At 44.3% G+C, this 27,650-nt stretch overlaps 2 long non-coding RNA genes across 2 annotated transcripts; both read left to right on the top strand.

The window, feature by feature from the left end:
* Positions 1 to 5,418: 5,418 nt before the first annotated feature.
* On the top strand, positions 5,419 to 6,473 carry LOC142568481 (uncharacterized). The gene is made up of 2 exons (XR_012825441.1): positions 5,419 to 5,869; positions 6,387 to 6,473. It is a non-coding gene; the product is annotated as an uncharacterized LOC142568481 (long non-coding RNA).
* Positions 6,474 to 12,535: 6,062 nt separating this feature from the next.
* On the top strand, positions 12,536 to 27,529 carry LOC142568474 (uncharacterized). Its single transcript, XR_012825436.1, has 3 exons — positions 12,536 to 12,783; positions 25,341 to 25,463; positions 25,956 to 27,529. It is a non-coding gene; the product is annotated as an uncharacterized LOC142568474 (long non-coding RNA).
* Positions 27,530 to 27,650: the final 121 nt, after the last annotated feature.

Genomic DNA, 27,650 nt, shown 5'->3' with positions numbered 1-27,650 from the left:
GGGAAAGGGCAGAGAAGAGGGTACCAGTAGCACATCGGCAGGCCCGCGGATGGTATTCCAATTATGTTAATAAAGAAATTGGGCCCGAAATCTAAGAAAGCATTAAGGGAGGTGGTGAGCAAAATGCTAATGGATCGTAAAGTACCTGACGAATGGAGGCTAAGTAGGATGAGAATGATATATAAGGGAAAGGGGGACAAAGCTGACATAAATAACTACGGCCTATAACATTGACGTCAGTGGTTACAGGGTGGTTATGCAGATTATAAAGGACAGACTGCAGGCATGGGTAGAGAACGAGGGAGTGCTTGGAGAGCTACAAAATGGGTTTCGGAAGCATAGGAGGCTAACAGACAACCTCTTCTCACTAACACAGTGCATTGAAATAGATGAAAAGGAACACAGACCCCTATGGCTGGCTTTCTTTAATATCAAGGGAGCCTATGACAGTGTACTTTAAGAGGGCTTGTGGGGCATTCTGGAAACCTTAGGAGTGCAAGATGGAGTAACCAATTTCGTAAAAGATATCTGTAAATGTAACCGGGTGATTATACAATGGGAAATGCAGGTTTCGGAGCCTGTAATGATTCGGCGGGGGCTTAGGCAGGGGTGTTCATTGTCACCTCTGATGTTTATACTGTACCTACAAGGTTTAGAGGCCAAAATACAGCAAAACGGACTCGGCTTCAACCTATCATTTTTCAAACAAGGAAAATTGATTGAACAGTCATTACCAGGACTGATGTATGTGGATGATATTGTATTAATGGCTGACAATGCAGAAGATCTGCAGGTATTGATGCACATATGTGGTACAGAAGGAGACCAGATTAGGCTTGAAGTTTAGCAAAGAAAAATCAGCAGTCATGATGTTTAATGATAACATTTGCGGAGAACATAAGATACAGGAGGCCTCACTGGAGATAGTCGATAAGTACAAGTATCTTGGCGTGTGGACAAATAATGACATTGAGTATCTGACAGAGTACGAAAAATGTGTAACGACTAAAGGTAACAGAAGTGCAGCGATTATGAAGAGTAGGGCACTGTGGAACTACAATAGGTACGATGTAGTACGAGGGATATGGAAGGGGGTGATGGTTCCGGGCCTGACTTTTGCCAATGCAGTTCTATGTACGAGAGCAGAGACCCGGGCACAGTTGGAAACTAGGCTCGCTGATCCCCCTGCACACCAAATCTTGGGGTGCAGGGGGATCTTTACTTTCCAGTAACGAACGGCACGAGCGTTATCAGCATGATAGCATTGCCGACAGGAAATGCTACCATGCTGATAACGCGCATGCTGTTCGTTACTGGAAAGTACCGGGCTCGCAGCGTTAAAGAAAGGAAACGCATCAAGGCAGATGACGATTATCGTTGTGTGGCAGAAGGGGCACTCCAAAGGATGTAAACTGTTCTTAGAGTGTACGCACACTCTAAAAACAGTTGCACCCTTTGGGGTGTATATTTGCCACACAACAATAATCGTCATCTGCATTGTCCGCATTTCCTTTCTTTAACACGGTGAGCCCGGTACGAAGCGCAGTACGAAGCGGTCGCTGATTATTTATTATTTATTTATTTATTTGGAACCTCAAGGGTCCCTGGCAGGACATTACATGAGGGATGGGCGCAAGAACGGCGGTTAACAATGAATGTTACATGAGAATCATGATGAGGACATGGCTTCCTCGATAGCAGTGTTGAAATGGGCTGGATCAGGGATTAGTGCTAAGTCGCAGGGAAGGTCATTCCAGACGCGAGCTGTGCGGACAAAAAAAAATGATTTCTGAAATTTAGTAGTTCGGGAACGATACGGGATTACGCTGTTTGGGTGGCCTGTGCGGGCTGTTCGACGTACTGGTAGGATGAGCTTGCTGTCACGGGGCGAACAATGGAAAAACCTGTGATAAAGGCAGAGACGTGAAATTTGGCGACGGGAAGCGAGAGAAGGAAGTTTTAGTTGCAACTTCAAGGTGGATATGCTAGAGTATCGCGAGTAGTGTAAAAGAATAAAGCGAGTGGCACGATTCTGAACAGATTCAAGGGCTGAGATAAGGTTAGACTGATGGGGGTCAAATATTGCGCAAGCATATTCAAGTTTAGGTCGCACAAATGTTTTATAAGCTAGTAATTTTAAGGAAGAAGGTGTCCTGCGCAGGTTACGACGGAGATACCCAAGTGCTCGATTAAATGAATTTATTATGTGGTTAATGTGGCAAGACCATGATAAGTCACTAGCAAGGTTAATGCCAAGATACTTAAAAGAGTTAGTGGGAATAATGGCAGTATCGCTAATTTTATAAGTAGGCGGAGTATAATTTCGGCGGCGGTGAAAAGAAATTTGTGCGGTCTTTGTAGTATTTAGGGCCATTAGCCACCTAGTGCACCACTGCTGTATGTTATCCAGGTCATTTTGGAGGATGTAAGCATCCTCGGCGTTAGTTACGGTGCGGTAGAGTACGCAATCATCCGCGAAAAGGCGGATACTAGATGTTACTGTGGAACGCAAGTCGTTAATGTATATTAGAAAGAGCAAGGGGCCAAGAACTGTGCCTTGAGGTACTCCTGAAAGAGCGTGTGAGTAAGATGATGAGAAGCCATTAGCGGAAACAAATTGCATGCGGTCAGTTAAAACGCTTCGAATCAAGTTCAAGACACTAGGATGAATGTTTAACAGAGACATTTTAAGTAAAAGGCGGAAATGGGGTACTTTATCGAAAGGTTTCTCGAAATCTAGAAATAGCACATCAGTTGAGATATTGCAGTGAAGATAGGAATGAATGTCACGCAGGAACAAAGCTAATTGGGTTTCGCATGAGTGGTCTTTCCGGAATCCGTGTTGGTTTGAAGGAAAAAAGTTGGCCGATGTTAGAAATGTGGCAACATTAAAGTAAATGACGTGTTCCATGATCTTAGAGCATACAATGATTAGTGAAATGGGTCGGTAATTACCTGGGGATGATCTGTCACCTTTCATGAAAACTGGAATGACCTTCCCAATTCGCCAGTCATGTGGAACTGAGCCTGCATAAAGCGACTGTTGAAAAATGAGGGAAAGAATAAGACTGCAAACATGTTTAGTATTCTTTAAGACTTTGGAATTAATTTTATCGATACCGCAGAAAGATGAAAATTTTTAGCGAGTCGATAATATTAACAATACCATGTGCGTTGAAGGTGATGCCGTCCATTGGTGGATGCGGCAAAGGCGCAGGATCAGTGAAATCATGAGTTGTTTCATTAGTAAAAACTGAAGAGAATGCATGGTTCAAGACATGGGGTATGTCGGATACGCTTACTGGTGAGCCAGTGCTGTCAATGAGAGAAATAGTAGTATCAGCATCAGGGAGGATTGTTTTCTAGAAGCGCTTAGGGTTGCTTTGTAGCATTTCAGGGAGGGTAGTGGAAAAAAACCGGAGCTTAGTTTGGGTAGCGAGATCGGAATATTGCTAGGCAGTGGTGTGGTATTTGTTCCAGGCACATTTGGTGTTAGATAACTTGGCAGAACAGAAAAGGCGCTTTTTCTTATTATTTAAACGCTTTAGTGTAACATTAAACCATGGAGAACGTTTTCGTTCTGTTATGCTGATGGTAGGGATGTAAAGTAGAATCAAACGCAGCATTTCTGACTTGAAGAGAGACCAGTTCGACTCGGCAGAATGTAAGTTGGTAGGTAGAAGCAAAATGGTTATGGAAAAAAAGAAGGTCACGATTCATGCTAATGTCGTACTGTAATGTCATGTAATGTCATGTAATGTCCTTTGTCGTACAGCGTCAGTACTTTTTTGGATTTAGGACTTTTGGTAACGCTGGTAGAAAAGGTAGTGTGAAGTGCAACGTGGTCACTAAGGCCCGTAATGTGCGAAGGAGCACAGAATTCGTCAGGGTGAGTGGTCAAAATAAGGTCAAGAATGTTTTATGTATCAGAAACAATTTGAGACAGGCCGATAGTTAAGCATGTGTTTAGGAATTCACTAGATGCCTGACTTTTTTTTAGGGTGCGGGACATATCATTCCAATCTATGGACGGAAAGTCGAAATCACCGAAAAGCAAAATGTGGGTGCGTGGGTAAGATGAGATTAGCGAATCGAGTGTGTCATGAAAGAGCGTTATGAAGGAACTGTCCGTATCAGGTGGTCGATAGCATAAACCGATGAGTACGCGAGGGGTTGAAGCACGACAGCACACCCAAATCATTTCCAACGAGGTTACTACGTTAACAACTGAACAATTTAGAAGGCGCTTGGCAGCGATAAGAACACCACCACCACGGCAGCCGTCAGGTCTGTCTTTTCGGAATATATCGAAGTCAGGAAGTTCGGGCAGGATTTCGGAATCTCAGATTGATTAATTTAGCCATGTTTCAGTCAGCAGAACGATGTTACTGGATGATGAGCTGATAAGACTACATAAGGAATCACGCTTGGGTATTATAATGCGAATGTTAGGGTAAAAAAGGGACAGATGGTCGTTTTTGGACCGTACATTACTGCTGCATGGGGGGAATTGGTGGCTGCTATGATTTACGTTCGAGTACTTTCTCAGCGGTGTGATCAAAGATGTACGTTTTACCATTAGAGATTAGCCTGTTGTGACGGAGCTTGTAGGGGGATGTGGTTAGTTTTCGCAAATTCAATGAGGCGTTTACGGGCAAGTCGGGTGTTAGGGGAGAAGTCTTCGCTGATTGTGTAATCAGTCGATTTAAGTGTATAAGCTGATGATAAAACGCATTCTTTGTCCTTGAACTGCAGAAATTTAACTATGGTGCTTTTCTCTTTTGAATGTGCCTAGACGATGCGCTCGCTCGATGTTATTGCTTTCGATGGTTATATTCAGGTTCTCCTGGCAGTGATCAATTATTAGTTTTTCAGAATCACTCCAGCTTTCGTTTTCCGCATCTTTGAGCCCATAGAACACCAAATCGCTTCGGGGAGACATCCCAGTCGAAAAAACAATTGAAACCATTTGGAAATATCAATGGGTCCAACTGGAAACGGCAATTTCCAATTGGACCAAGTGTTTTCTCCAACAGGACCATTTGGACCAGTTAGAACGGCCGATTGGTTCATATGGAAACCCTCCCTTCCAATTGGGCCAGATGGAGTCTCCAGCAGGACCATTTGGGTAAATCTGAATTGCCACATGGTCCAATTGGAGTTATCAAAACCATTTGGATAAAATTTAAGTGAGAAAATGTTAATGTCTCTGGTGTACAAAATTTGCAGATTTCTCTTTTCCTTTTGAGATTTCTCTTTTGAGATTTGGACGCGAGATTCGAGATTGGATTCGTGAGATTGGAAGACACTATTTGGCATTTGGAGGGCAAGTAAATGGGGAACAACCGTAAAAAGAAGTGGTCGCGATGTATTGATCATGTTAAACAGTAAAAAAAAAAAAAAAAAAAAAACTTGCACTTTTTTATGTGTTTCTTAAACACACGACTCAAACAACTTTTAGGCATAATGCAATTTGTAATTTAGCAATATTGTTTAAATTTTATATTTCACATCTCTGAAATAATTATTCCTTGGAATTAAATTTTGTCTCAGCGTCATTTTTCCTTGGTGACCGAACGGGACAGCATAATCGACATCAACATTAGCAACATGTGCTCGTGTGTGCAGCAACCATGGCAGCAACAAAAACAGTCGTGCATGCGTGCTGCACTACATTCTGCCCTTTGTCCTGATCGCCTTGCGTGCTTCGTGCGGCACGAAATCGACAAACATTTGGCAATTGTGCCAGTGACAGACATAAAGAACTTCAAGCCTGACGACGACTTTTCGGCGGGTTTTTATATGGTGAAGTGGACAAACGCGGCCGGCACGTGTGCCCACTACCTTGCCAGAATTTTGCAGATCGGAGGTAAGTTTCCGCGTTTCCAAAGCTCTTGTAATTAATCTGCATTACTGCACTACACGAGTGCACGGGTCACGCACACTCGTTTGAGTTAAATGATTGCACAGATATATGTATACGCTTTTGTGTAATGTAGCAAATATGCATGATGCACTGAACTAATTTCGACAAAAATGCTTCAAGTGTATTGCATGAGCGTTTCTTTAAAAGCAAGGTTTCCCCGAGAGCGTCGTGACAGCACTGGTGAAACGTATGAATCACTACGTGGGGGAGAACATTGCTGACATTGACAGAACAGCGAAAAATATATACTGATTAGAACAATTTTCTTGCATTTGCTGCTTGAACCTTAGCTACATAACGCAAATTGTGACTCTCTTCAACCTGGTTGGATTGCTGGATATTAAAATTGAGGTGCCTTTTTATCTAATATCAGCTTGCCTGTCGTGCCAGCTTTTGAGGGCAACAGGTTTTTCAGGATTCCATACACAATGCTGTCTTTCTTTTTTATCCATTTCTGCAGGTTGTGGCGCGACTAGACCAGAAAAGGACCATGAACAGTATCCCGAATTGCATTTTTCTCAGTAATAAAGCTTTAAATCCTACTTTTCACTTGTTGCCTCATTGTCACGTGTAGTTATCATCTTAAGGAAGTAGTGGCTCCTTGTGTGATATGATGTGAAGCAAGAAAAGCATGGGGAAGAGTATTAATGAAGAGATTCTCTTTCTGTGCTGTTCGTATTGTATTGCATCATATTAGATCGCAATATATATGAACCAACTAGCCGAGCAACACGTAATAATGTGGTTCCTTATTGCTGTGCTAGTTTGCCAGATTCACACAGCGCAGCCAGGCGGTGCACAGTCGAAACCATTTGACCCGTCGAGCGGCTCCATTTGCACCATTTGGTTCCATGCCAATTGGCCCAATTGGTTCTATGCCAACTGCACCATGTGACCCAATTGGCAACAACCAATTGGTTTTATGCCAACTGCACCATTTGAGCCAAATGGTATACAACCAATTGGTTTTATGCCAACTGCACCATTTGAGCCAGATGGTATACAACCAATTGGCCCAATTGTTCCAAGTGGCCCAATTGGGTACTAATACACAAATGGGACCAATTGGAAACAAGTGGAAATTTTCCAATTGGGTCCAATTGTTTTTTTCAACTGGGATGTTTTCAAGGTCATCCATTCGGGCAGTCAAAGTAGATACTTGAGCTCAGCAGTTGGTGGTAATGCTTTGTATACTGTCAATTTGAGATCTTACATTTGAAATAGACTGGAAATCTGTCTCAATCTTCGCAAGACTAGTGTTTAGGTGCGCAAATGCTTTCTCATGCTCCTCAAGGGTGGACTTGATAGAGCCTAGCTGCTCAAGGATTGTCGACTGCCCGGATTGTAAAACTGTAAGCGCGGCAACTATATCATTGGAATTGTCAGCAGTAGAGGAGGGGGGAGGACCAGGATTAGTTTCCACATCCCCGGCCAGCAATAGCAGTTTCAACAAGATGTGCGAACACTCGTAAAACGTAGCTCTAGATCGCCGTGGGCCCGGCAGCACAAACAGACAACGGTCACTGGAGCGCTTGGCGTAAAGGCTGTGATAAATCATTACCTGCGTAATGAAGAAGCGATGGCAGTTAGGGCGATCCATTTCTGTAGCGCCGCCGAGCCCACTAAGCGCTACGATGGTTTGGTCGGGCCTTATGTAGCCAAATACAGGGGAGGGCAAGGCGATTGTCGCAGATAGCGATGACGGTGTCCAGGGGTTATGAAGATAATGCAGCGGAAGCAAAGTATCCGTAGTTGAAGGCGGAGGCTCGCACTTGGCTGTCCAAGCTTGATCTTGCAGCGGTTGTTCCATGTCGGTATGGGCATGCGCAGAGGGAAGCACAGGCAACGGGACGACCGTCGATGATGTGCAGGCGGACAGCACTCCGAGAACAGCGAGCAGATGGGGCCAGGAAAGTAGGATGAACTGCGTAACGAAGAAGCGAAGGCAGTTAGGGCGATCCATTTCTGTAGCACCGCCGAGCCAATGTTGAAGTCATGACAGCAGAAAATGATCTGGAGCCAGGTGTGAATGCCAGTGAGTGCCCAGCCTTCTGAAAGCCGTGGTGTTGTTTGTTGTGCTCGTGGTGGAGGAAAGCAGTGAACGACAGTTTCGCTGGGAGCGCAAATGGCGCTTTGATGCGTGTGTTCATTTCCTAAGAGACGTTCACAATGACTTCGCAGCGCCTCACATACAACGGAGCCCACACAGGCACTGTCTTTCGTGTTCGGTGCCGATGACAGTGGTCGCGTGGTGAAATGAATTTGGATGATAGGGAGATAGCGCAATCTCCTGAGTTGAGCAGAAAGCTGGCACGTTTTGTTTATGACGATGTGCAAGTGGTGTGTCAGCATGGCGTAGTGGACACTGAGTCAGTGAGTGACCTAGTCAGCGGTTCTTTACCTAATGGGCCTTCGGCCATTTTGTTGGAACACGAACAACGCCAACTCCAAAGCAGTGATGCACAAAACAAGCAGGACTCTGAATCTGACAGTGGCGACAGCAATGTGTTGACCATACGGCAGATGTTGCAAGCTTGAGCTGTTGTATCGCGCTGCCCTCAGGCCGCGGTCACGTCACTATTGGCAGTTCTGCGAAGCCACAGTTACCTTTCGTAACTACCGTCGTCTGCTAGAGCTCTTTTGCAAACTCCAAAAAGGGTCCTTAACATCAAGGAGGAGGGGAATTTCACTATTTTGGCCTAGAGGCAGGACTGCGGCAAACACTTCTTGGCCGTGTGCACTTGCCTGCCCAGCTTAGTCTTAGCTTTAACATTGATGGTCTGCCACTAGCGAAAAGTTCGAAAGACCAATTCTGGATCATCCTCGGCCGCATCCGAAATTTTGAAGACGGAGAACCATTTGTTGTCAGTGTTTTTTTTCGGCAAAACCAAACCGCAAGATGCAAACGAGTTCTTGCAGTGCTTTGTTGAGGAAACCAAAGAACTGTTGGTGGAAGGCCTTCCTGTTCATGATGCATCAGTTCCTGTAAAGCTGCATAGCATAATTTGTGATGCACCTGCTAAAGCCTTTGGCCTTTATATCAGGAGCCACACAGGATATTTCAGCTGCACAAAATGCACCATCAAGGGAATGTATGGAGCAGGAAGAGTTTGTTTCCCGCCTTTTGCTATATAGCACCCTCCGTACTGATAAGTTTTCGCAACCATAGTCAAGAGCAACACCACACAGGCCGCACTATCTTGGAGGAACTCCAAATAGATATGATAAAGGATTTGCCTTTGGAATACATGCACCTTGTCTGCCTATGTGTCATGCAAAAACTCCTTGTTCTGTGGGTGCGCGGGCCGAAAGAAGTGAGACTTTTTTATTTATTTGTTCATACTGTCAGCACAAGCCAAGACAGGAGTTGCGGTTACATTGCTGTCATCAAACTAGACAGAGTAGATGTTTAAACAATTCAATACAAAGCAATCAGTATAGGAATGCACAGCATATAAACAAATATGAAGCAATAAACAACATGAGTCACAATAGATAAGTTATAGCACTATATGGGTCTAACGAAAAAGTAATGCGCCGGAACAACTGCAACCGACAAACAGCTAACAATAAAACGTATTCTCAACCCTTTACGAGTAATTGGTAACAGCCTTTACAAAATATTGTAAATCAGTGCATTCTACTATATCATGTGGCAAGTTGTTCCAATCGTCTATGCTTTGAACCAGGAACGAATTTTTGAAAATGTTCTATAATTAAGTGGTTTAATATGTTTTGGATGCTTTGTTCTGGGGTTAGCAGGTCTCTCTAATGTGATGTGTTTTTCTGTCTACTTTATAGTCTCCGCTTAATACGTGAAAAAAGAATGTCAGCCTGTTAAGCTTCATTTTTTGCTTGACAGTCATGAGGCCAGCTCTATTTCGAAGTTCAGTGATGGACTGGGTTCTAGCGTATGTGTTAAAAATAAACCTCAAGGCCCTGTTTTGTACGCGCTCACATTTTAGTGCGTTTTGTTAAGCGTACGGCTCCCAAACATGGCTTGCATAAGTCAGTACAGGAAGTACAGTCATTTTGTAGGCCATTGTTTTTACCTCTGGGTTGGCGTCGTGAAGTTTTTGTCGTAATGACCAAAGTGTACACGTGGCCTTATAACAGATGTTGTCGACATGTACCGACCAGTTCAAATCATGTGTGAGATGAATTCCTAGGTATTTAAATTCCTTAACCTCAGCTAATTCGGCTCCGTTAATGCTGTAGGGGAAAATTAAAGGATCTTTTTTACGCGTCATACGCATACAAACAGTTTTTGATACATTCAATTCCATTTGCCATTCATCACACCAGAAACTGACTTTTTGTAAATCGTTACTAAGCTCCTGTTGATCATTAGGAGAAATTTTAGCATATACTATAATTGTGTCATCTGCATAATGCTTGATGGATATTTGCGGCGAAAAACCTGCTCCCATATCACTAATATAAATGGAAAAAAGTAAAGGGCCTATAACAGATCCTTGCGGCACACCCGATCGAACTGATTTATTGGTACTGCAAACAGAATTTAATGAAACAAATTGTTCCCTTTCTGACAAATATGCCTCAATCCATTTTAATAGCTGGGTATTACCTAAGAAATGAGACAGCTTTATAAGCAGCTTTCTATGAGACATTCTGTCGAATGCTTTGCGGAAACCGATAAAGATCATATCTATTTGACCCCTTCCATCAATATATTGACCGATTTCATGCGTAACTTCAGTGAGAATAGTGACTGTGAAGTACCCTCGGCGAAAGCCATGCTGGTTTTTACCCAAAATGTCGTTCTCTTCCACAAATTTAGTTAGGTGGATAGTTAGGATGTGCTCTAGCATTTTTCAACATGTACTTGTCAAAGGGATTGGTCGGTAATTAGTGACATCATGTTTGTAACCCTGTTGGTGAATCGGTACTACCTTAGCCCGCCTCCAGTCTCTCGGAACGTCACCAGATTCTAGAGATTTGGTATAGATATGAGCACCATTCGGCGTATCTCTTTAAAAAAGCGTTGGGAATTTGATCAGGGCCAGGACATTTTTTCTCATCCAGTTTAAGGAGCAGGTTCAAAATGCCGTCGTCTTGTCTAATAGTTGGTTCAGATATACAGCGCCTAATGGAATGTGCTGTTTGGGGTGTAGAACCATCATCCCATGTGAAGACAGATTCAAAATATTCATTGAAGAGGCAAGCCATTTCAGAGCTGTTCGTGATAGACTTATTTTCACTTGTCCGAAATTGAATGCTGGATTTGGGCCCTGAAACGTACCTACAAAATTTTCCCGGAGAGGATTTAATAAAATAGGCAAGTGTTTTATTCATGTAACAATGTTTCGCTTTAGTAATTTCCATTTTAAGTTCCTGTGAAGCGGAATGAATACAATGACGTGCTCTTGCAGATAATTTTCTAGACCTCATTCGTTTCAGAGACGCTTTTTATGAATTATTTTTTGTGTAATCTGTGGGTTTTTTTTGTTAACTTTCTTAGGGCGCTTGGGAACAAATAGTGCTATTGATTTCAATACCACACTTTTAAACTTCTCCCAAGCATCATTTACTGACGTAGTATTTAGCGAAATAAAATGGCTGAAATTATCATAACCTTCCTCTAAATGGTACAATACTGCCACATCATCTACTTTAGAGAAATCTAAAATCGAAGGTCGAATCTAGAGGCTCTAAAGGTCGAAGTGAAATCTCTGAGATGAACATTAAACTTGCAGAGTTCATTCCTTCTGATTTTAATAGGAAGCCGCGAAGTCTTGTAGAGCTAGATCACTGCAAGGCAACTGAACTTCGCTTCTTCTTACTGTACAGAGGGCCTTTAGTGTTGTCTTCTAGAATCCTTCCCACATGTATGAGAATTTTCTTACACTGCATTTGGCAATTACAATACTAGCCTCACCTAATTCAATTGCAAGTGAGGTTAGTTATGCAGGTGACTTGCTAAACATTTTTCTTAGAAACTTCATCGACATATATAGACAAGAGCAAGTGTCGCACAATGTGCATGGCTTAAGCGACATTGCATCTGATGTGTTGCACCTAGGTCCCCAGGATGCTTAGAGTGCATTTCCATTTGAAAACTATATGCCAAACATCAAGAGAATGATACGAAAGCCTGAACGTCCCCTTGAGCAGTTCTGCAATAGATTGTCAGATCAAAGAAATGTTCCAAAAAGAAATTTGGTACCATCAGGTCTATTTTCTGTAGAGCATAACTGCGGTTCATTGATTCTGCTGTTCCAAGGCCCAGAGTTTAAAAAGGCCACATTACCTGGCAATGCACTGGCAGCAGGTAAAAACAGCTGCTGCACACTGAATAATGGAACAATTATTATTGTGGAGAACTTTGTGCATGACAAGTCAGGCACACCCTTTGTGATAGGAAGAGAGTTCCCTCAAAGGAGAGACTTGTATACGAAACCTCGTCAACCAAGAATGCTTGAGATTTGCATTGTATCCCAGCTTTCTGGCTTGCGGTCCTGGCCAGTCCGGAGTATACTTCAGAAATGTCTGAGAGTGTTGTTCAAGAGAGAAAATATTATTTTTCCACTTTTGCATGCTGTTGTTCTGCAATAGTTGTCATGTTACTGTACAGATGTTGCAATTTCATTTGTCATCATTAGTGTGACTGCTTTTGGAAATAAACTAGGTTTCTTTCTTTTTTCAAGGTGGCCTCTACATAGTAGCAAAATTTTCTGAAGAAGATGATGCTGTTGCCATTATACATAAAAACTGGATTGATGGCAACAGCTGCATGTGGCCTCCACAAACAAAATGCACAAAAAGCTTGTTAAAAGCTGGGGCCATGCCTGGAAATAACTAGAGGAGTCTACCTTGTGAAGTGGTTGAGGCATTTGGTAATATTTATTATTTTGTTCATTTTATATATGCAGGCTTCAGCCGTATTGCAATGTTTGTGTACTATTCAAACATGTAGACTTTTCTTGTGTGCTTTATTAAACATGTACACTAAATTAACTAATTTGGCATGCAGCTTGCACTATTTGCATTCTATTCTGAAGCCCCACCTGTTCATGATAGAACCTATAGGTTATACCAAAGCTTCAGATCAAGCGAGTGAAAGGTGGATGTTGAGCTTGCAAATTAAATGTCGGCCAATGTGTCTTCTGGGAGAACATGCTGTTTTTAAGCGTCTTCTACATACTTGTTCGGATAATTTTAATAGAAAGTCTTAAAACAAACTATGGCAGCTATAACTTAAAACTATTCCAACCTGTTTTTATTCCAAATCGGCCATTAGCCCTTTGTGATAGGTCAAAATGGCTCGGGATATGTCCATGTTGGTGTGGCGCCCACCCATATGGGCTGGACCCAAACCATTCTGAACTATCAAGGAGGGCTAATGACCGATTCGGAATAAAAACAAAGTGTAATAGTTTTAGGATGTAGGGCATTTATGTGGACAACTGCACAAGTGAGTGCTCACACTGTTTGAGGCATGTGGTTGTACTGCATTTAACGATAGCAGACTAAACGTTTCTGTTGCTGAGTGTTCTCATCAAAGGAATAGGAGCATCTTTATTCACATAGACAATGCTACTTCTGACGTCTCTGCACCAGCAAACAAGGCCATAGTTGACCGTTGCAATAATAGTTCAGCATGCTAGTTCCATACAGCACTACACAGTGTTGCTTCCAGCGCAAAGAATGCCGTCAATATCTCCCGTATTCCATTAGTACCAATACGGATAAATTGGGGCAAAATACTTCTATAGGTCAAAGCAGATTATTGACAATGTGGGACCACAATGAACTCCTTAGTTAGATGAGGCTTTAACTGCAGTGATCTTGTTTAAACGGTGCTTTTATTTTAATTCTTGCGTGCATTCAAATGAAATTGCACCGTCTGTGCACCGTCAGAATGGGTAGCGCTTCCCTGGATGTCTTCTGATGGCACCATTTCAGATTGATTCTCGACGGTAGTAGGGGTATTTTGCTCCGTCATCTTCCCTATGTGAAGATCCAGGTCGTAGGAAAACCCTGAGGCTGCACTGCGTTGCGCTGTAATCGCGTCAGCTAGTGCTTCTGCCTGTCCTGTCCCTACTTTACCAATTACTGTTAATTTTGATGCGTTCCATTTCGTACCGTTTGCCAGAAAAAAACGAATTCGTGCCTACTTGTCTCTCCACCTGGATCGGCAAAGAAAACTTGTTTTTCGTCTTTGGTCCGCCTTGCTTTATTTTTACGAAATCTCCTGGCTCAATGGCAGATGCTCTGGCTGCTCGTTTTTCATCGGTGTACTCTTTTGTTCGTTGTTGCTGCTCCTTAACGCGCTGCTTCAACTTTTCCATGGCAACACGCGGCTCCTCGAAAAATTCCTTTTCTGGGAGGCCAACAACATCCAATCTTGTTCTGTCTTCTTCCATGCAGTAGGTTAGCCGGTGACGCTCCTGTAGTTGCATGTGGGGTGGCCCTGTAAACACCCATGTAGTCCCAGATTGCCTCCTTCAGCGGTCTTCGTTCCAATGCGGCAACCTGAATATATTCCTTTGAGAACGCGGTTGAACGCGGTGACTGCTTATCAAGACAGCATCGATGCAACGTGTCCCGTTCCTGATTACACCGCTTGTAAGGACTGTACGTGCCCGCCCTTCATCTGCACTGCCTTGGATTTCAAATCACCACTGGACATGACAGCGCTGCCTGTGGTTGTTTCTCTCGCTTGCTGGCCACCATGGTCACCTTCGGATGAAATACTACTAAAGCAGCCGCCGCAGCCGACCATTTCGGGATCTGGCGCCACCATGGCTGCCAGGCACTTACGCTTCGTGTTTCTACAGGTTGGTTATTCCTATCATTGTGTAAATGGTAAACCTTTTAGAAGAATGGCGTCAGATCCCACCCAATGCCTATACATGCTTGGATGTCGCGTGTTCTGTTTAAGATTGTGCTGCTCTATTGCCATTTTTTGTCTGTTTTCAAAGTCGCTCTTACTGCTTGCCGGGGATGTCGAGCTGAATCCTGGTCCTCTTACCGAAGAACAAGAACAAGAAATGTTTAAGGCTATTATGCAGATACCATCAATCTTGGAAAAACAATCCGACATTCTTGACGAAATTCGTTCGCTTCGAAGTAATCAGCAGGCCATTGAACAAAAAGTAGAGGAGCACGCAGCCAAGGTTGTGTGTGCTGAAGACCGCGTATCATGCGTCCCACAGTTAAAAGAATCGATAGAAATGATCTCGTCTCGTGTCGAATCGGTTGCTTCCTCGTTTGCGACAGTACACAAAGGCCAAGAGGATCTAGATAACAAAGCAAGAAGGAACAACCTGATGTTTCATGGCCACCCAGATTCCGAGAATGAAACATGGGCACAGTGTGAGGAACGGATTCTGACTTTTTGCGCTGAGAAACTAAGTGTAGAACTTATCTCGATGGCTATGAAAAGAGCGCATATACTTGGGCGTTACTCACTATAAAGAAAACGGCAGATTCTAGCGAAATTCTTATCTTTCAAAGACAAGCAACGCTTACTTGCAGCTGCCTCAAAAGTAAAAGATACCGGTTTTGCTATCAGTGAAGACTACTCGAATAAAGTAAGGCATGAGCGGAAAAAGCTGATACAGTTTGCTAAGGAATGTGGCGGTGACTTCAAACTTAATCACTTATTCACTAAAGAACAAAAACCACCACCCCTCATGACAGCCAGTGACCCCACAATTACAATGCCAGCCGTTACGTTCTCAGAAACCGGCATATCTCTTCTTATAGATAAGTTAAAACTTTCTTCATCTACCGGCATTGATGAAATCAACACAAAGGTCTTGAAAAACACTCGCCACACGTCTGCCAAGTTTTTATGCTTGCTATTTTCGCAGTCCATTTCTACAGGTATCATACCCCACGACTGGAAAGTGGGGAAGGTCGTCCCAGTCCGCAAGTCGGGTAAAAAAGATTCACCACTTAACTACCGCCCCATATCACTTACCAGCATACCCTGCAAGCTCATGGAACACGTCATTTACTCTTTAACAATGCAGTTTCTGGACTCAAATAATTTCTTTCATTCATCACAGCATGGATTTCGTAAAGGTTACTCCTGTGAGACTCAACTAGCCATTTTCGTTCACGACCTGCATGCCAACCTTGACGCTAATCTCCAAACCGACACAATCTTCCTCGACTTTGCTAAGGCATTTGACAAGGCACCCCATAACCGCCTATTTCTGAAACTTTCCAGCCTAAACTTGCATTGTGACATACTAGCATGGATAAAAGAATTCTTGACTCACCACTCCCAATCAGTCGTCATTAACAAACAAATGTCTAACTTACTACCAGTTTCCTCAGGGGTACCCCAAGGATCCATCCTAGGGCCTCTTTTGTTTTTAATTTATATTAACGACCTACCTCAGAAATTAGATTGCCATATTCGGATGTTTGCCGACGATTGCGTTATTTACAAAACAGTTACTGACACCTTTAACCAACAATCCCTACAAAATAACCTAAATCTGGTAGAAAACTGGTGCAACGACTGGCTAATGACACTTAATATAAACAAATGCAAATATATATCTTTCCACCGTCACAGTAATCCTCTCCTGTTTCCCTACACTATCTCTAACGTTCCTATCGACCCTGTCCAATCATATAAATATCTCGGTGTTCATCTTAGTCATGATCTTGCGTAGAATAGCCATATCGCGAATATTATTTCATCTGCTAACAAAACGCTTGGCTTCTTAAAGCGTCATCTCCACTCTGGCCCCCTACATATGTTAAGCTACTCGCATACAAATCACTAGTTCGACCAAAATTAGAATACGCATCGCCCATCTGGTCCCCGAAACAAGTATACCTTGCTAATTCACTTGAATCAGTTCAAAACAGGGCAACTATATTCATTCATTCCTCGTACTCTTTTGATATCAGCATATCATCTCTGAAATCGCAGTCCAACCTACCTACTCTTGCACTTCGTCGCCACATTTCTAGTTCTCTCTTCTCATTTCATAAATTCTTTTATTCCGAGCTATCACAGGAACCCTACATCTGCCCTCCCCCACCACGTTTCTCTCTTCGCACCGGACATCAGCAGCAGGTGTCTCGACCACGAGCACACACAAAAACTTTTGCTTCGTCATTCTTCCCCCGGACTGCTTGCGACTGGAACGGCCTTCCCCAGGAACTTGCTGCCATCACATGCCAATCTGTGTTCCTTAACCAAATTACGCGTGCGCTTGCATCACAATAATCATTTTTGTTTGTATAACTCGTTCAACATTTTTCTGTTTACTGTTGTTAACCTATACGTGTCCCACCCCTTATGTAATACCCTCACATGAGAGTCTTTATGGAAATAAAGTGAAGTGAAGTGAAGTGAAATGCCAACAAACTAAAGTTCGCAAAACAAGTTTACATGTATGACAGCGCTACTGATACCATGAAAAGCATAAACCAATAGCCATCAAAGAATCCTGCATTGCAGAAAAGAGCAGATCCTAAATCCGACTTGATAATTATTGCTGTCAACTGCCGCAGCCTCAAAAATAAAAAAGAAGAGTTTGATGCACTCTTGGACTTGGCCAAACCAGAAATGGTCATTGGCACCGAGTCATGGCTGGACGAAACAATAGGCTCCTGCGAGATATTTCCGTTTAATTACAATGTATACCGGAAGGACCGTAAGAACCATGGCGGTGGCGTCTTTGTAATTGTCGATAATGGACTGGACAGCATACCTCTTAACACAGAAAGCAAGACATGCGAAACGGTCTGGTGTACGGTCATACTGACTAACGGTTCCTCAATGGCTATTGGTTCATTTTACAGACCTCCAGCCCCTAAAACACCGCAACCCCTATTTGAATAGAGCAACATCCTACTAACCCTAGATGCATCTTACGTTATTTTAGGTGGTGATTTTAATTTACCTAATGTAGAATGGGTCTCCCTTAAGCCGAATATAAAGACCACATCGCTTCTTATACTGCTTTTCGTGAAATGATTAACACTCATTCCCTATTTCAGTTTGTGGAATGCCCGACTAGAATAGGCTGTAGCAGTGCAAATGTACTTGATATGATTTTCTGCAACGATCGCACCCTCGTTTCTTCAACCACCACAATTCACGGTTTAAGCGACCATGAAGTGGTAATCGCAAGATTATCCTGTTTTGCCGAGCACCGCAGAAAGCCGCCACCACGTACGGTATTTCATTATGACAGAACAGACTGTCTTGCTATCGCATGAACTCGAGGCTTTTCTCCCAGAATTTAGACATCACAGTTCTAGACTTGATATACATTCCAAGTGGCACCTACTGAAGACAAAACTCCTGGCCTTAGTGCAGACGCATGCTCCATCAGGCACCATTTCGTCGAAGTGTCGAACAGATAAGCTTAGGATGAACGCCGCCATTCGTACCTTGATAAACAAATGACACCGCTTATATCGTCGGTACTGTCAATCACCAGAGCCATCCTTGCATTGTGAATTGAAAGAGCTGAACAAGATTATAACGCGGGAGATGCGCAGGGCCGAAAGTGCGTATCTGGGTGTTCTTGGCGGGAAAATAAAGAATAATCGAAAGCAAGTATGGAAGTATGTAAAAAGTAAGCAGCGCGTAAGAGACAACATTCCCGATATTATAGACGACTTTTACTATAGCTCAGATCTGGAAGGCAAGGCTGCACAGTATAATCTTTATTTTCAGTCAGTTTTTTTCTATATCGGCATGCCCTACCAACGGTTTACATATTGTGAATGAGTTTACGGAGATCAGTGGCATAGATTCTCAGTACATGGAATAGTGTTACTTTTGGAGAAGCTCAACGTAAACACGGCACCCGGTCCTGACCGTATTCCGAACTGCATCTTGAAGAACTGTGCAGTCTCTGTTGCTCCCTTCTTAGTAACACTGTTTCAAAAATCACTGGATGTCAGCGCCTTGCCCGATGACTGGAAAAGTGCCAACGTAGTTCCTCTGTATAAAAGTGGCGACAAAACAAAAACTGTAAACTATAGGCCTATCTCCCTTACAAATGTAATATGCAAATCGCTAGAGCACATCGTTTACACTAATCTATTTAAGCACCTCCAGGATAACTTTTTCTGCGCAATGCAACATGGCTTCAGAAAGAGATTTTCTTGCGATACGCAACCGATAGAGTTTGCTCATGATACCGCTTTTTCAATTAACAATGGTAACCAGGTTGACTGCATATTTTTGGATTTTCAAAAAGCTTTTGGTTCTGTCGCACCTAATTTGTTATTACTGAAACTTGTCAACCCTCAAGGTTCCACCCACCCTGCTGAAATGGCTCGAAGCGTACCTCGTCGGTAGAAAGCAATGCGTTATTCTTGAAGGCGCAAGTTCATGTGATATTGCAGTCTTATCGGATGTTCCCCAGGGATCAGTTTTGGGCCCTCTTCTTTTAATATTTATCAATGATATAGTTGACGGGGTTTCCAGTCGAGTCAGATTGTATGCTGACGATTGTTGCATTTACCGTGACGTCACGTGTATAAGTGACTCTTATGAATTGCAAAGCGACCTCGACTCTGTCTTGGCATGGTGCAAAACATGGAACATGACATTAAATTTTTCAAAATGTGAAGTTCTGCAATTTACAAATAAAAAGCATCCATTACCTACCCAGTACTCTTTAGGCGACAGAAACTTATCATTTGTTAAGAATTACAAGTACTTGGGTGTTACCTTTGCCAAAAACCTTTCTTGGAACGACCACGTAAACCATATTGCTGCCAAAGCTAGCCGTGTGTTAAACTTTCTAAAACGCAATTTCAAGCAGGCACCTGCTGATTTGAAGGAGACACTACTTGACAAACGTGCGTCCCATCTTAGAATATGGTTGTGCGACTTGGGACCCTGAAACAAAAACACTTATCAGCGAACTTGAACGCATTCAAAAATGAGCAGCAAGGTTTGTGTCCGCAAACTATGATTTCACCAAAAGCAGCTCTCAGATGTGCAAAAATTTGGGCTGGCCTCTATTGCAAGACAGACGCAAATACCTTAGACTTAAGCTATTTTACAATATTTTTATAGGCGCAACAGGTTTGTCTAAAGATTCATACATGAAAGCTCCCAGCTATATACCCTCCCGTTTAGATCATTCTTTAAAGTTTCAAGAATACCAATGCCGTATAAATGCCTTTAAAAACTCATTTTTCCCAAAACAGTGCATGATTGGAATAAATTGCCAGAAGAAGTTTTAGCCTCGCAATCTTCTTTTGAAAATGCTTTGTCACGCCTTTTGTTGAATTAACTTTTGTTGAATTAATTTTTTTGCGCTGTGTTGCTGTGCGTTTTCGAATTTTTTGTATACGCTTGTTCATATGACAACATTTACGTCTTTCTTGCTTTCATGATTCTTTTGTTATCAGTTTGCTCAGTATTGGAATGCGTTGTATTTTTATTGTTTGTTTGTTATTTACACAGTGTCATCTGTATGACGATGTGTTTTGCCCCAACTGGAACCCCCCCACCAAAAATGCTCTCAACGGGCGCTGTAGGTACTTGAATAAATAGAATAAATAAACCGCTCAATCTGACCATTGCAGCATTGCGGTGCAATGTTGTAACGCAGTGCTGGATTACCCGATCTCGTAAAGACTGCTCAAAACATGTCGACATAAACTGATGCCCATTGTCAGTCACAATGCTTTCCGGGTACCCTTCTCTCGCAAAAAGTTCAAAAGCACTTTCACTACAGCCTGTGCAGTGATTGTGGACACAAATGCCACTTCGGGCCACTTGCTGTGGTAATCAATAATAGGGATTGCAAACCTGCACTCCGGAGGGGCTTGCTCCATCGGCCCAACGATATCGATTCCAAGCTTTTCCCACGGCTTCTCGGGCCACTTTACTGGCCCCAATGGGGCCATTACGGTTTTTGCAGATTTATCTGACGCTTTGCAGATAGCACAATTCCTAACCGGAGATTCAACATCACTGTCCATTCCGGGCCACCAGTACTGTTCCCTCAACCGTTGTTTGGTCCTCACAATGCCTGGATGTGATTCATGTGCCATCATGACCAGCCTGGAAGTGAGTGTCGCTGGGGGAACGACCCGTTCTGCGCGAAACAGTAGCCCGTCTATAACCGGCAGCTATTTTTGTACACGAAAAAACAACCTTAGTTTTCCAGCTAAACAGCCCTTTTCCGATCATCTGGACATAACATGCTGTGCCACCTCATTTAGCAATGAATCCTCAGCTGTTGCTGCTTGCAACTCACTCTTAGTGATCATGCTGGAAACCACAGCAACTACTTCCTCCACAGGTTCGTCCTCTGCAGAGGTCCAAGGTAACCTAGAAAGCGCATCCGCAACGACATTGGTGTTAAGCTTTGTGTACTGCACAGTGAAGTTGTCTCTCAAAAGTCTAGCACACCAGCGTTCGATACGCAGTGGGCGTCTTCCAACCCCATTTGTGGACAGCAGTGTCACCAAAGCCTGATGATCAGTTCGCAAGACAAACTTGCGGCCCCACAGATAAACGTGCCAATGTTCGCACGCCCATAAACATGCCAGCGCCTCTCGTTCCCCGGTAGAGTACTTGCGTTCTGTTGGAATTAGTGTCCTCGAAGCGGATGCCACTGTACGTACTTCTCCGTCGACTACCTGCTTATAGCACAGCTCCCGGTCCATATGCCGAGGCGTTAGTGGTCACTTGTACAGGCAAAGACTCGTTGAACATAGCCACCACCTCCTTGATCCTGCAAAAACTCTCCTCGATGCTCTGGTCCCACACGAACTTCTGTCCTTTACGAAGAAGCAGTCGCAGGGGCTCCCCACCTTTGCATAATTGGGAAGAAAATGGGAGTAATAGCCTACGAGCCCAAGGAGAGACCACAGTGAGGCTACAACGGCAGGCGTTTGTGCTTTAATCACAGCATCCACCTTTGACTTGAGTGGGGCAAGACCACTTGCACTCACATGATGACCCCAAAAAGGATAGTTCCTTGACAGTGAACAGGCATTTCTGATTTAGCTGCAGCCTCTCCTCAGCGATCCGATGCAATACCTCGTGAAGGTTACGGTTGTGCTCATTCTTAGTCTTTCCAAAGACTACGATGTCGCCGATATAAAACAACACGCCCTTGCAGCCTTTCAAGATTTCTTGCATCGTTCGCTGAAACGCGGCTGGTGCCGATGTGAGGCCAAAACACTCTCTGCGGAACCTAAATAAGCCTTCGCGCGTAATAAACATCGTTATTTCGCGACTCTCTTCTCCCAATTCCACTTGATGGTAGGCTGCAGCAAGATCCAGTTTCGAGAACCATGCTGCTCCGCTCAGCGCATGCAACAGTTCCTTCGTGTGCGGCAAAGGGAATCCATCAATGACTATTGCTTTGTTCGGCTCGTGCAAATCCACGCATAGACGAATAGTTTCATCCTTCTTCTGCACAACCGCTATAGGAGACACCCATTCCGCAGCACTCACCTTTTCTATAATGCCTGCATCCAATAATCTTGCCAGTTCAGCTGCTACTTTCTCTCGCAGCGTCAGGGGCAAACGTCGAACCTTCGCTGCTACTGGTTTTACATCTGCGTGCCGCTTCACAGAATGTACAAAGTGTTTCAGTAATCCCAACTTATCAGCAAAAAGAAAGGAAAACTCACGTAATTCAAGAGGAAGCGACTGGGGGCTGACCATGACTTGTAGGCACTCTAGTGTGGAAACGATGATGTGCAACCGTAGCTGGTGCACCGCATCCAGTCCTAGTAATGCCATGCCTTGAGGAACAACGTAAAAGCTAAGGCAAGCCGAGTTGTTCCCGCGTACAACTCTGGCTGTGAGCCATCCCAAGACTGGAATTTTCTTCTGTGAAAAATCCCGCAGCATCGCTGTAGCAGCAGTCAAAGGGAACCTGTTGGCGAACTTGGCTCGATGAACGTGGTCTGGCAAAATAGACACCGACGACCCAGTATCCACCAGCAACTGAAGTGGCTCGTTCTCAATAACGACGTCAACAACCAAAGTCCTTCGTTCCACTTGTCTGACCGCCAGCACAGTGAGCACGTCCTCCTCACTAGCGCCGTCGTTTCGGACAGCCCACACGTGGCGCTCCGCCGACCTGCCACATACCGCTCGGAAATGTCCCATCCTGTGTCCCTGGGAGCAACGTTTCCGCCGTGCTTTACATTCCTGTGAATTAGCTAGGTGCCTTGTAGAGCCGCACCAGTAACACCTCGGCACCGGCGTCATTGCCGAGTCGCTGTCTGGGCCTCTGCCTTGAGATACATTCTGCACTGTGTCCGTTTGTGGTGACCCTTGGACATAGACCGCAGCACCCTCCGCTGCCTGCTCGTACGTCTGCAGCATTTCTACTGCCTCTGCGAGCATCCAGGATCAATTTCTGTCGCAATTCAGTGCTCCGTAATCCGTCAACAACCCTCTCCCGTAGAGCCGCTTCCAAGAAAAGCCCGAAGTCGCACGTCTTTGCTAACTGTCGGAGGGCACTGACGTACTCTCGGATCGGCTCATTCGCCAGTTGCCGACGTAACGTGAATCGACGTCGTTCGACAAGTACGTTGACGGTGCTTGAGAACTGACGCTCCAATAGGCTCAACGCCTCTGTGTAATTATCCGCTTCACTTGCCTCTGTCTTGTCTTTTCCTGTTGGTTTGCTTGCCTATGGCCCGGCTTTTGTCGTATCTGACGTACGTGCCGGCTCGGGGCCCATTGTGCGAAAAACACGGCGTCCCGCGACCCCAAGACATTGCAGCAGAATGACCTTTTTCCGTAGTGGCGGTTGGCGTCCATCCCCGTCGCTTCAAGGAAATTTGTGAAATCATCGCGCCACTGCTCCCATGGAATGGTCGCATTTCCAGCAGTCTCCAGGAAAGGCGGTAATGGCGGTAGTCTGTACGCTGCCATCTCGTAGGTGACGCCCCTTGGAACAGCAGGAAGCCAGGTAAGGGAAAGCAGTTCGTCGCTAGCTTCGCCAACTGCGCCAGATTGTGGTGACGCGAAGTGCTGAACGATAAGACAAGACTATATATACATTGACGGGGAACCACGGAACTGAAATCTATTCTGATGGCAATCGCTTATATACAGCTGATGTAATTGACAGCGCCCCCTATACACAACACCTACCTTTCACGCAAGAAGCCGGTTCGGGAGACTCCATCGCGGCGACCGCGCGCAGTGGCGTTCACTGTGCGTATTCGGTAAAGAGATAGCGTCTGTAAACAATTCCGTGCTTTCAGTTTGCCCAAGATTATTATATTGACAGTCAAAAACTTCCCTTGTTTTGAGAGTACCTACATAAATGTCCAGGAGGGCTGCCGCGTGGTGTCTTTATTGAGCGGCGTAAGCGAAACCTATGAGGAGCGCGCTGCATGGTCCCTCATACTACGCAAGGGAGGCGCTTCCGACAGATGGCGACTCCGTAACTCCTCGCCCACCTGCACTGCAGCACTCCTAGCGGCAGCAGCTGACATTCATTGCATCCGGTGCCACCCGGAATGCCGCGGATGGCACGCTAGCCAGTATATTCTAAGCACTATAGTGAGAGGCCTTGTCCCGGAAGTCGGCCATTGCATCGCTTTGCAGCTCGCATGCGCTTGACGTGTTTTCTTTTTCTGCCCAAAAATGCCTGCTTGTTGTGCCGTGAATTGCACAAGCAGGCCGGAGAACTCTTCTGGAAAGACGTTTCACGCGCAAGTATTCTTCAAATTTGCATTGTGCGCTGCGCAAAACCGAGGCTGTACCACTGACATTTTGGCGTGCAGTCCAACACTGCAGACCACAGACACTACAAGTTGGGTCATTTTATGCGTATGTTCCCGTGGTCTCGGAGCGATTTGTGCAGTCGATGGGTTGCAAACTTAAGGCGAGAAAAGCGGAGGCCATCACCGGGAAGCAGACTTTGTAGCGACCAATTCACGGAGTCGTGCTTCGACCGGACGCAAGCACGAACGCGACTACGACCTGGTGCTGTCCCTACGATATTCAATTTTCCCGCACACCTGCAAAAGGCAAGGACGTGATGTTCTGATATGTTCCTATTGACACTAATATAGTAATTAATAGTCTCTGTTTCTGTTGGGTGGTTTATTTCTCGTTCACATTCAGCAAAGCCCAAAGTATTCATTGGCACGACATCGCCGAGCTTACGACTAATTAACCAACTGCGCAAAGTGTAAACGAGAGTCGCAATAGGAAAATGTTGGTTTTCTGTATAGAGCAGAGCGTTACATATTTTGTGGTTTGAGTGCGCCTCGGACCCGCCTGTGAAGTACACTCAATAAATAAATGCACATATGAGATGACTTGAGCTGCTTTTGGCACGCCGAACTGTTGTAGATATTCAGTGTATAGGAATTTTTTACTTAACCCCCGCCCCCCTCCGCGGCACTTCGTGCAGCAGGTAAGCACTGTGGTAATCCGCAATATTCAATGTACCTATTACAGAAACCTACAACGAAGAAGCCACCAAAACGGAGAGATCTGGATCAGGGTGGAGCTCCAATCGAAGATGTGACAAACAGTGCAAACTCGCCACAGGAACCTTCGCCAAAGGAAGCTTCCGGTAATGTAAGTATTTTGAAAGCCACCCGTACAGAGCAGTATACTTCAGCCACATGCAATTGAGGCTAAAATGTATTAGCATGCCTTTATTGAAAAATAGTTGCTGTGATTTGGAAGGAGATGGTGCTAACTAATGTGTGTATCGACGTGTTTTTGCTCTGTGTATCCTTTTTCCTTCCCGCACCACAAATAACAAGGACAGTTATCCACCAATAAATTTGCGCTAAATTCTTTAAAGTACTCCGTGTGCCACACTGACTGCGCCACAACTTAGTTGTTCGATATATTAGTATACTATTGCTATTCACTGTTTTGACTCGTGCTATGTTGCTCCTCGATTTATTACCTGAATACTGCCGGTATTCTGTGAGCAAGCATTTACTTCCTGGCAGAGTTGTGTTTGCTGCTTTTAAATGCAGGAGCCTTTACATCATAACTTTAGTAATGTTGGTTTAAACATTTGTTAACTGGTCGATCTACCATGCCATTTGCATTCAGGTTGCTGAACGCAGCTATGCTGTCATGGAGACACCACGCACACTAAAGAGGAAGCTAGACTGTTCGGCATCAGCAGCCACTGTGACAAGAAGGCTGAAACTCAGCCAGCAACGACAGCGTCGTCTCAAAGTCCAAACATTCAGCCAGATTACCAACGACCTCAGGAAAAATCAGCTTATTTCAGAGGACGCTTCAGCTATGCTTGAAAAGTGCTTTTCAGGTGTTCCCTTAGAGATCATGAAGTGTCTGTTCAAGAAAATGCCAACTGGACCCAGTGAGTTTGAGAAGTTGAGCAGTGAGAAGTATTCCCCAATATTGCGTATGTTTGCTCTGACGCTACAATTCTACTCAAGCAAAGCCTACAACTACGTTAGAGAAACTTTTGGTAGCTCGTTGTCTCATCCACCAACATTAACAAAGTGGTACAGTGCCCTAAATGGGGAGCCTGGTTTTACAGGTGAAGCTATGAATGCTATTGAAGCAAAGACTAAAGAAGCTAGGCAACTTGGCAAAGAGCTTCTTTTCAACCTCGTTGTTGACGAGATGGCCGTAAGGAAGCATGTTGAATGGGACGGCAGAAATTTCAGGGGATATGTCGACACAGGGACAAACTGGATGATGACAGCAACAAAGTCGCAACAGAAGCCATTGTCTTCATGGTCGTATCCCTCGACTGCCATTGGAAAATTCCTTGCGGCTATTTTTTAATCAATAAGCTTTCTGGAAAAGAACGGGCAAACCTTGTGAAGCTTTGTTTAAACAAGCTGCATGATGCAGTAGTGCGTATGGCATCACTAACGTGTGACGGACTGAGAAGCAATTTCCCCATGTTTGCAGAATTGGGTGCATCAATTGAAAATGATTGTGTGAGAAAGCCGTCATTTCCTCACCTAACTACCCAGGAGAATGTATATTGCTTGCTGGATGCCTGCCATATGATGAAATCCGCCTCTGGATGGATGGATGAAAGGTAGGAGCGTCCCCTTTGAAACGGGGTGATGGCAGTTGCCACCATGCTAAGCTTTTTGTTTAACTGTGTTTCCTGTTCCTGTGCTGCCTTCTAACACACGCCACTGGAAACGTATTGGAAGGGTGTCGGGGATTTCGCCAATTGACTTGTGTACATGCGCCCATGTTGAGTGTGCGTCGGTTGTGCATTTCGTGGATCGCGAATAATTATTAATGGTTTCACTGGGGCAGCATGTCCACTATGGTGGGTGAGCAGGCCCGAGTGCGCTGTTGCGGCAACATCCCGGCTGAGAAAGGCACGCCGAGTTCCGTTTGCCGATGCAGCTACCTTAGAGTTCGCTGTCACTGATGCCTGCGATTGCACATCGCTTTTTGTATTCATTTTATACATTCACTAAACATTTAGCATGTTCAAGAAGCATTCGAGCGCAGCCTTCCACGTGTGATTTGCGAAAGCGCTGCCATTTGTTTACATCTACAGCTTCAGATCGCTCTTAGCTCTTCGAATATTGTAGAAACAGCGCATCGCTGATGTGAAATAATTTCAAAATGTAGCAAAACATACATATCTGCGCATCTGAGCCGCGTTGTTCCTCCCTACGACGATTCAATACGAGCGGCCGAGTGACAAACTGCAACTGTGCTCCAGACATACATACATATATATATATATATATATATATATATATATATATATATATATATATATATATATATATATATATA

The sequence above is a fragment of the Dermacentor variabilis genome, unplaced genomic scaffold, assembly GCF_050947875.1.
Source record: "Dermacentor variabilis isolate Ectoservices unplaced genomic scaffold, ASM5094787v1 scaffold_19, whole genome shotgun sequence".
NCBI classification, from domain to species: Eukaryota; Metazoa; Arthropoda; class Arachnida; order Ixodida; family Ixodidae; genus Dermacentor; species Dermacentor variabilis.
This window is presented reverse-complemented; position numbering and strand designations above follow the sequence as displayed.